At 31.5% G+C, this 9,123-nt stretch overlaps 1 pseudogene; it reads left to right on the forward strand.

The window, feature by feature from the left end:
* On the forward strand, window positions 3,441–6,925 carry LOC109353830 (annotated as a pseudogene).

Genomic DNA, 9,123 nt, shown 5'->3' on the forward strand with positions numbered 1-9,123 from the left:
AATTTAAGTAGATCTTCCTTACACCACTTCTGGATATAAGTTACTTTATAATATTTAGATAGCATTGAATATTCTATAACAAATACACCATCTATAATTATTACACAATTACTCAATACATATTTCACTTCACATGATGAAAATTGAATGAGTAGTTTTGGAATTTTAATGTATTTTTAACAAATTTGAGAGCTACTATTTTTTATCTATTTTTTCTTAATATAAATTTAGTTATAAGTATCTTATAAAGTGTTGGTTTAATGGTTAAGGCATCAAGGAATCAAGCTATAATTATTCTACTCCTAAGGAAAGAGATAAAACTAAAAGATAACGTTCATATTTCATTGATTGATTATGGATGAACAATAGCATATTTAAAGAGAATGAAGACAACATAATATGATGATGACCCTACAAGTGTCATCATCTTACAACATTAGAACATGTTAGAAATATTAATGTAATATCAACTATTTAATTAATTAAAGAGTGTAAAATCTGTACACTGACAGTGTAAAGATTTATTCACATGCACACTATATTCATCCTTCATTTGAATTTGAAAAGTCAACAATAATTAAACATCAATGGTGATGATACAATGACAGTGTATAAATTTTTTACACTTTTCTCTTAATTAAATCTACATAATCAACTATCCTATCATATTCCTTTTATAATAAAACTCATAATCAACATCATAACATACATCCTATCATTCACTAGATCCTCACATAGATTAAAAAGTTAAACTTTTAATTCTTGAGAGAATGATTTGTTGAAAGAAGTAATCACACATTCTGAAAGAGATCCATATGTAGGGTGAGGAGTATCTTTGATTAAACAAAAAAAGTTTCTTATAAATAAGGATAAAATGTGTAATAGCATATCAATTATTTTTGTAAGTTTAATTTTGATTGAAAAATGTAAAATAGCTGAAGATTATAAATTTGCAGTGAGGCCAGAAAACAAGAGGAAGAAAACAACAGAAGAATGGGTTAATCATTAGAGACAACTTTTGGTACTAAGATACATAGAAGATACTAAATCCAATGCTCTTAAGTTATAGCTATTCCCGTCCAATCTTTTTATTAAGGAATAATTATTATTATCTAATCATGGCCATAAATGTAAAAAATATTATCATATTTAAACTTTAATTCCACCTTGCATGCGCTTGATAACCATTTGTTATATTTTTGTATGAGAAAAAGATATATAGACTGATGTAAAAAAAAATTGACATTATTATTGTATCATCCATCATCAATCTTCAATAATTATTATTGTCTCTTCAAAAAAAAAGTGATCCAAAGAAAGGATGAATAATACAATGACTATTTATATATCTTTACACTTTCGATATATATATATATATATATATATATATATTACACTTTTTTTTATGTTCCAATTTCTTATTAATAAAAAGTGTATTTTTGCATTCTATCCTCAAATGTTGACATTAACAAAATCTTAATATACATATTTAGAAAGATATATGTATCCATTTGTAAGAGTTTTTTTATGAGTATAAAATTTATATATTGTCATTGTAAAAATTTATACACATGCATCTTATTATTTATTATTAATTTGGATTACTTTTTTTTAAAAGTCAACAACAATTAAACATCAGTGGTAGATGATATAGTGATAGTGTATAAAACTCATACACTGTCAGTGTTACATTTTTCTCTTTTTTTATAATGTTATTTCATCATCAACCATTCATTTTTTATCATCGTTGTCTCTTAAATAAAAATAATACAAATGAATAGTGGAACATATATTGATCGTCTATAAATCTTTATATTGTCAGTACATAAATATTAAACTCTCATACTTATACATGATGTTGAAGTTTATCCTATAAAATATGATAGATAGGGAAAATATATATACTATAATAACATTCTGTCTATTATCTACTATTTATTTTCAATTATTATTGACTCTTCAAAAAACATGTATTACAGATGAATGATATATAATATAACGACAATATATCAATACTTATACTGACATTGTATAAAAATTACACACTATAAACATTAGTATCATGAAATACACAAAACCTTTGCAAACATAGTTATGTAACCAACAAGACATTTAGTCTAGTAGTATAAGACATTATTGGATCTTCAATATCGATGGTTCGATTCCTGAGAACAATACTTATTGGAAGGGGCAGTCACGAACCCCAAAATGGATTAATACGTTACCCAACAAGGTAAAAAAATACTAGTATAAAAAAACTAGCTATGTAATATCTAAGTCTTGAATTCATCTAACTTTAATCTAATTATTCCTAGAGTGATACGTTTAAAGAAGAAAACAAATAAGTCGTATATCTTTTACATAATGAATGCGAATATTTTGACATTATGAGCAATTATAACAAAATGACATAAGAAATAAAAGTTAAGGAAAGACAAACATTCTATTAAATAAATATGTATAGTTTGTAGTACTAAGATTTGATTGAGAATAAGAAGCAAGGGAAAACCTGACAACATTCTTATTCAGAGTTTCCTTTTTTTCCTTCCTTAATTAGAAGCTGTTTTGTTAAGTACATTGATATAACAATATCACCTTCAATGGAAATGAGAAAAGTTGAGATTCTTACTCTGAGGAATAAGCTTAAGGCTCTTTGTACTTATGGTGATGATGGTGAGGATGGTTCCTCTTATGCCATATTTTGGAGCTTTCATCCTCAGAATCCATTGTAAGTATCTTTATCCCTTCTCAATAAAAATGTTATATGTGAATCAAATATGGATAATTTTGATTTTTATAATGTATAGTATGATTCATCAACAATGACTTATTGCACATTACATTGTCATTTGATATTTCTCACTTTAGATTGCATACTATGAAGTACCACTAGGACAAGAAATTGCCAACATGCTTCCACAGGCTCATTTGTTTGGAGAAGGGTACCTCAATTGTTATTACTATTTTAGTGTCATGTTTCTAAAAACCTCATAATTTTCACAAAACCGGTGTTTTTTCGTTCGTTCAATTTTTTTCAAATGCATCTACACTTATTGTCATTTTGCAAGTTGAGTTTTGGATAAGAAGGGGAAGAAAGACTTAAGAGCTATGAAATATATTTGTAAGATAATTCTGAAACTTTTTTTTCTTCCTCTTTCTTTTCTCCAAAACCCAACTCACAAACTCGGAAACCGAATAAGTGCATAAATATGAATATGAAGGAAAGACAAGAGACTGATACAGTTGCTATGCCCTATCTAGAATTATTGGTAAAGCTGCTTTTACTGGCAAGCAATGGGTGCACTCAGATGATCAAAACCAGAGATGGAATTTGTCCGGGCAGAATATTTTTGAGGTATTGTTTTCAACTGTTGAGTTTGTGTTATTTCAGGTTTCAATTCTTCCTTAACTTCTCTTGTTTTGTTTATTTTCTTCACTTTATGCAGGACGATTCTGGATTGCATCAACAATTCTCATTTGGGATAAAGGTACTACAGAGCACTTAGAAGAAGTATATATTTGATAATTGAAGTTTCAATCTAACATTTCTAAGACCCAAATGGATCTAGAGGCACATTTGGTCATGAAAAAATGTCTACCAAATTGATTCTGATAGGGACTAAATTGAATCTAATAGTGACCAAATTAACTTATATTAAAGATTTTTAGTACCAAATTGAGATATATTTTGTAGAGCCAAATGTATACCCATGTATTTTTTTCACAGACTAATATGGGTCTTTTTTTATTTTTTGAATTATCATTTTTCTTCAAGGCGGTGAACAATGTATATTGATGAATGTTGTGGTTTATAATTTGTAGACAACTGTGGCCATACCTATCAAAGCATGCGGAGTGGTACAATTTGGGTCCCGAAAAAAGGTTTGTATCATAAAAGGACATGAACATGGCATCTTGGTTTGTGGACTATTCAAGTAAAACTTTTTAAGCTTGTGAATCTGGTTAACTATTTAATCCTAATTATAACATTTCAAAATGTTTAAGCTTCACTTGACTGGCAATAAGGTTGCACTCTTGTGTAAACTTGAAGTTCATCTGAAAAGTTTAAAGTGTATGCTCATGTTTTATCTCAAGAAGTGTTCTGGTATAATATGGAAAATTAGGACACGGAATTATAAAGGTAGCATGCGCATTTTTTTCTATTCACTCACTTCATTTTGTTATGATAATCTCTCCCTCCTATGGCTCTTGTTAATTTCCTTATATGCAGCATGATTTAGATGCAGAAATATTCTTGTGGATTAGCATTTCCATAAATATATTAGAGCTTCCATTTCAAGACACTACTTAACATTAGCTAAAATCTTTCTTAAGTTAGGATGCTATTTGACATGCACACTTCACTCTAGCTATTTGATTGGTTAAATACTTATCTATATCATAATGTGCCTTCTCTTTTTTTATGTATTATTATTTCTCAATAATGGCTGATAATTATTTGGTGATCTGACTGAGTGCTAATGAATTATAATCCTTTCATTGTTGCAGATTTTGGAAAATGTTGAATTTTTGGAGCAAACACAAAGATTACTCATGGAGATGGATAATGTGGGTATGGTTGACATGTCAGGAAATGCAGTTTCACCACTAGATTGTGAGGACTATGACTTAAATAGCTTATTGGCTTCCTTTTCTTCTGAAAATTTATATGACTCCACCCACAAATATGCTCATAGTGAAAACTCTGAAGACATAATGAGAAAGGTTTATTCTTCTGAAAGTGGCAACAATCCCTTCCCTTCTCTATATAATGTTTATAATGAGGGGGTGACTTCATTCCATGAAGATCCTTGTGTTGGTGACCAATTGAGTGCCACCAAAGAAGCTCAAGTGGCATTATGTGATACAGAATAACTGATGTGCTTTTGAGGCCTAACTCTTTGATGAACAGCCTAAATGCCAGTGACACTGGTTTTGGTGCATGGAATGGTGAAGTTTCTTTTTTCGATTTGTTCGGGCAACAATTGGTATCGGCTGATGAAAATCGATTTTCTTGTAGTGAACTTGCAGTTCAGGATTCAGCATTCTCTTCAATGTACAGTATGAACATAACAAATTACTAAACTTATTGGATAACCAACAATCTTCTCAATCTGGTGTTGCGACACAATTTAATTTCCCAGCAAGTTCAAACACACTGCATGGACTCTATAAGAACACAGAGGCAGTTGATATGTCAGAAGAATTTTTGAACTTGGGCTCCTTGGATGATCTTTGCCAGTGGTTTGCTCCTTCTCCGGATGAAACTAACTTCAGAGCGATAACTGCATTGGATAACACCCCTTCCAAGTCGATTGAGTTTAATCCCACTTCTTTTGGTCCGGTCGGAAGTAGTTCCTTAAGTAATATTCCAATGACATGCTCAGTTGAGGCTATTTCCATAGAAACATCTGCAGTGATCAGGGAGATGAATGGTGGGAAAATATGCCTACAATGGCACCGAGTCCTACTACCTTTTCTGAATGCATATCAGAGTTAAACACTACTACACTGACTGGTATGCAGAACGGATTACTATTCGCAGAGACTTTGAGCGGCGAAGCAAGTTGCAATCCCTTGAATAGTTCTAATTTTGAGCATGAGTTTTCTCCCAATAAAAGGCAAGCGGTAGAATTTGCACCTACGAATATATATCCAATACAGTTTGGACATCGTGCTAGGCCCACTGAGGCTACATCAGACTTGATGGGCTCCATTTCTTACTTGGAGAAGACAAACAATCTTGCAAGGAAGAAAGATACATTCCCAGAATTACAGGTACCCAGATGGATTGATGATGGTCATAGCATTAATATTGGAAAGGTTGTTCCTGCACACCATCAAACCCATAAGCCAGAGGAAGGTACAACAAAGCGCACCAAGAAAAGGGCTAGGCCAAAGGAGAGTACTCGGCCGCAACCAAAAGATCGTCAGCAGATCCAAGACTGCATTAAAGAATTGAGAGAAATTATCCCAAATGGTGAAAAGGTAGATATACCTTTAACTGACCTATGATAAGATTAAAGCTTCTAATATATTCTTTTTTTTGGAAGGAGAGGATCATTATCAGAACAGCCTAATATTTTCTCTCTATGATGCAAATTTTCCAATTTCATTAAATTTTCCTTATTCAACCTTTTTTATTCATGACATACAGTTTCTGTCCATAGCTACAAAATCTTTTGCTGCACACTGCTTTGTTATTGACCTATCTTCTTCTGATGTAACAGTATAGCATTGATTTATTGTTGGAGGAAACCCACAAATACATGGGTTACTTACAAAGTCTAACCAAGTATGCCGACAAGCTACAAGAACCAATTGAGCAGAAGGTAACTAGTCAAAACTATTTCCCTACAATCTTTCTAAAAAATAGAGTAAAAATGTTCTCGGTCTTCATCAATCAGTAGCAGAAATGATTGGACTTCTTTGGGTGTTTATCTTATTGACCAGGCAAATGAAGTGGCTCTAGAAGATAGAAATGTGGAACATCCAATTATAGTGGAGGACATGAACACGCCTGGCCTAATGCGTATAGAGGTAAGGTTACAAATAAGAAAGTGAATACATTACAATTTGCAATCCTTTTTATTACCTCTGCCATCCTGAACATTCCGGCATTGTCCTATTGCAGTTTCTTTGTAAGGATAAGGGTCACTTCCTTGAGATAGCTGAGACAATTCGGGATATCAGGCTAAATATCTTGATAGCGACAATGGAACCTAGGAAGAACAAATTATGGGGATATTTTATTGTTGCGGAAAAACAAATACTTGAGTGCAATAACATTGTGCAACAAGCAAAGAGACATTTGACAAGCAAAGATGTATTTTATTTCCTCTTCGATCTTCTACAGCAAACATACACCTCCAGAATGGATTCAGCTAATAACATTGCAAATGATATAGTCCTAGAAAAACAGTGATGCCACAAGTCATTGCTAATTTGAGACTTCAGTGATTAATATATAGTCCTAGAAACAGGGTCCATATCTACAAAGATGATAATAGATTAGGATACACTAAGCAAAAACAGTACGCAATTTTTGTGCCGATGTTAGTTCCTAATGAAGAGGCTATGCAAGTCATGAAATCTGAGGTGCAAAAATCATGTATAATGAAGCTATTGAGATTTATATTTAGAGAATACTTGAGAAGTGGAGATAATGCAACAATTTGGCTTCTCTATAGTGGGAACTGCTTGCAGCATATGTTAATGCAGTGAATCAGACATGCAAATTATGAACTTAAGAAAAGAATCAAGCAAATTATAACACATTAATTCAACAAGGATCTAAACAATGCATCAAAGTTATAAAATCTAAATAAGAACAAAATTAAAATGAAAGAATAACTACTATGAAAGAACTTCTACTTAAAATGAAAGAAAACTATTAAAATGCATCAAAACTTCTACTTAAAGAATAACATGCATGACGAATGCACACTACTATGAAATTATCAGGAACAGCAAACCCACTGAAGCGTTCTAAAAATTGTTGAGACATTGCTTTTATTCTCAATAAACAAACATGCAAACATCAAACTCAATAAAATCAACATAAAAAAATAAAGCAAAGGATCCCTTTGCTTGAAGCATAAAGTCCAAAAGATGCTTGAAAAACTAAAACTTATATCTGGATCCATGCCTTGAAGTATGATCTTCAAATGATGCATTGAGCATAAAAAACACTCCTGATGAAATTTTCATGCAGAAATTCTCCAAAAGAACAATTTGGGCACAAGTGTTGGGAGAAACAGACACAGAAACTAGTTTGTTGGTGACTCGATTCCTCATCATTCCTTATGTATGTATGGTTTAGAGATCGGTGGAGTTGACTGTTGAGTGGTTGTAGTGTGGCGGAGTGAGTGGTGGTAGTGGCCGGTTATGGCGGAGAAGAAGATAGGGAATTGGAGAAGAAAGGAGTTGAATTATATTATGCCACGTCAATTAAGAAAAATTAAATAGTCATAATTTTATGAGGTTTGCTTCATTGGCCAGGACGTAGTTGGGGACACGGTTGGGCACATCCTCATCCAATGGGGACAAGATCTTTTGTCTCAAACTCTGTCCAAGCCAATCATAATATGCCACATCAATTAAAAAAAAATTAAATATTCATAACTTTATCAGTTTTATTTTATTGTGATTGATCAGGGATGTGGTTGGGGACAGCAGATCCCCATCCGAAAAATGGAACTATTGTTTTTAGTCTCGAGGGTAAAATATGGATTTTGATTTTCAAAGGGGTGCGCACATGTTGTCCATATAATTTGTTAGTATGTGTAATATTGATCTGATAACTTAACAAATTATAGTTAAATTAAAATTTTAATACTTCAATAATTTTTTATCAATCGAGACAATAATATATGAAGTAGTACATTCTTTTAGGACAGAAGATGTCATTTCCAAATATAGTGGGTGAAAAATTTAGGAGAGTATAGTGTAAAAAAAATAACATTATGATACTTATATTCTTTAAATACATATGTAATGATACTTTTATGTTTGTAATAAAGTGTAAAAGAAGGCATGCAACAACTTTTCTTTGATGTTGGAGAGTACTCAATATGGCAATACATGGAAAAAAAATTAATGATTATGATTTTATACTAAAATAAATTCTAATTTTAATTAAAAAGGATAAAATATTTCTAAACGACTTCCTCATTTTGATTTGCAAAGATTTTATATGAAGTTCACTTTCAGTATTAAAGAAGAGGAAACAGGAAGGGGTTTAGAGATTTTTTATCTTTTTAATTAAAATCCATTGGAAGAAACCATTATCATTGATTTTTTCTTATCATGTATCAACATCTTGGAAGGTATTGATCTCTCCAATATTGGAGAGAATTCATACTCCTTTTTTAGTCATATAGCCACATGTTGCTGATGTGGATCTTCATCGATATTTTAACATTTCAAATTTAATCTTGACGTTGAAAACTATAAACAAAGTGAAAAAGGAAATTATGGATTAAACACACAAAAATGACTAAAATCATCATGACCAACATTTATAACGACAAAAACATATTTAATCCTTTAGTTTTCCAAAAATAACACTTCAACATCATCGATAGCCTGAAATCTTCAACTCCACCAATTATTATTGCCATT

The sequence above is a fragment of the Lupinus angustifolius genome, chromosome LG08 (genome assembly GCF_001865875.1).
Source record: "Lupinus angustifolius cultivar Tanjil chromosome LG08, LupAngTanjil_v1.0, whole genome shotgun sequence".
In the NCBI taxonomy this organism is placed as follows: Eukaryota; Viridiplantae; Streptophyta; class Magnoliopsida; order Fabales; family Fabaceae; genus Lupinus; species Lupinus angustifolius.